Source organism: Magnolia sinica, chromosome 8 (assembly GCF_029962835.1).
Source record: "Magnolia sinica isolate HGM2019 chromosome 8, MsV1, whole genome shotgun sequence".
Taxonomy (NCBI): domain Eukaryota; kingdom Viridiplantae; phylum Streptophyta; class Magnoliopsida; order Magnoliales; family Magnoliaceae; genus Magnolia; species Magnolia sinica.
The window spans coordinates 40,656,759-40,658,990 of record NC_080580.1 but is presented as its reverse complement, the minus strand read 5'-3'; the positions used below and the strand labels follow the sequence as shown (position 1 = coordinate 40,658,990).

The following is a 2,232-nucleotide window of genomic DNA, read 5'->3' as shown; positions in this document are numbered from 1 at the left end:
CAAGTAGATATATGAGCGCACGAGGGCCGAATACCATGAGGTTGCGTCTCTCACTGTATCATTGTCGGTTGGAAAGGGGTGTAGCCTTACTCGCCCGAGGGTAGGAGGTAATACTAGGCTGAGTTTGACCAGCTTGTGAATGGGTCCGCTATCGACATGCTGGATAGGTATTCGCAGACTATTGGCCAGGCGGATAGTGAGGTTTCTTACGCTCACTTGGACGGTGCGGCTAGGAGAGCGGCAGTGCCACTTGGAGTGTACTAAACCTCGATGATTATCCAGAACGAGAACTGTACTGATATATGATGAGGATTGGCATGCTTGAGTTGCATCTCACATCGCATGGCCGTCTTATAGTTGATAGCATTCATATCTTGCACCGCATAGCCTTGGTACGGCTAATTGCATTCATGTACTCATCACTATGATTCCACATTACTCTAACCTTGCATTCTGAGCACGCTTATATTGTGCACACACTTACACCAGCCTCTAAGCTTTCTATAAGCTTATGCACGATTGATGCATGCAGGTGATGCCAGGACGTAGCCGTAGCCTCGTCAGAGTTGAAGCGTACAATCGAGCTTTTGGAGTTTTCGTTATTTGCATTATCTTGTATTTCCTTTCAGACGCATTATACTTTTTTATCATAGTGGATATTGTGATGGTGTTCTTATGGTTATTGTTTGTGGGTTATGCTTATGGTTATGCTCATTATGAATTAAATTGATATTAGAAATCCTCCTTGTAGGATCCCAGGATCGGAACCTGGTAAATGGGTGTCGGGAGCCGAGAATGGGGTTCTACAAAGGCTGTCGGCGTCGGATTCGGCGATCGGGAATTTTGTGAGCCCGGTTTCCGAGTTCGGGGCGTGACACTTCTGGAGCTTTGATTTTGATTAATATATTTCCCTTTCAGCATTGTATTCATAGTTTATATTAGTGGAAATGTGATGATGATGTTGCCTTTTTTATTTGGGTAAACTTGTGGTTATGCTTATTTTGAGTTAAATGTACATTGGAAAAATCCTCCTTATAGGATCGTAAGATTGGAATCTGGCGTATGGACGCTGGGAGCCGAGAATGGGGTACTATGGAGGCGATCGGCACCGGATTCGGAGATCAGAAATTTGTGATCCCGATTTCCAGGTTTGGGGCATGACATTTTATAACCTACAGTAATACACAAAATCTGAAGGAAAAAATCAATTGAATAGATGGACGGCAAATATATATAGAGAAAGGTGGTTTGTGAGGTCGATGATCTCATGAGACAGGTGGGCTAGGGCTTCAATTCTTTCTTTCTTTTTTAATTGAAAGTACCATTAAGCATTGATGCAAAATACAACTAAACATTCCCACTCAAGCATTTAGAACATGATCACCAGTTCGAATCACATAAAAATCATGGAAAAGAATCCTATAAATCTCAAAGCCAAAAATATTAACTTGAAATGCTTACCTTAGTTGAATAAGAGTTTAATCTAATCTCCTTCTTCAATGCCTTTGGTCCCCAATCCCTTAAGCCCCTCAAGTGGGACCTCCACAACAGTTACGAACAAGTAGAGCTCTTCCTTTACATCGTCCTCTTCATTTCTCTTGTGGGTAATGCACACGCAGACCTGTCTCGGTAAACTCCGGATTCCCCATTGCCTTTTGCACAAATTTCTTTCTCTTTTATGGCCTTCGGAGCCTCATGCAAGTGTCTGTGGAGATTGACAGTGTATTCTCTGGTGATGACCTCCTCCTTCCTCCCTTTACTCATTTTTTCCACCATCTCTCTCTGTGGCTACTCAAGGAACCTGGAAACGAGAGGGCCTTTCTCTCCCTTTAGTTGCTTAGAGTGCTTTTGTTCTTGCTTCCTTGTGTAGGAAATAAAACAAGAGCAAGGGTTTTCTTATTTGGGCGTGAGAACTTTTTTTGTACGCGAGGGCTCTTTCCAAACGTGTATTAGGAAGGAGTTAGAGACGGACGGTCCTGTTGGGCTCTCCATAGGGCCTACCGTGATGTACGTGGTTTATCCACACCATCCATTTATTTTAAAAAATATTTTTAAGGCATGATCCCAAAAAGGAGGCAAATCGAAGGCCCGGGTGACCACAATACAGATAATGGTAGGCAATTAATCTCCACTATTTCCTACCGTGTGGTACACTTGAGCCTTCTCTATGCCTCCTTTTTTGTGCTCGTGCTCTAAAATGAGCTACCAAAATGGATGGATGACTTAGATAAA

General features: G+C 43.0%; 1 pseudogene; it reads right to left on the bottom strand.

Annotated features, from left to right (window-relative positions):
- Positions 1-1,483: 1,483 nt before the first annotated feature.
- LOC131253983 (large ribosomal subunit protein eL31-like) lies at positions 1,484-1,776 on the bottom strand (annotated as a pseudogene).
- Between the last annotated feature and the right edge of the window lie 456 nt (positions 1,777-2,232).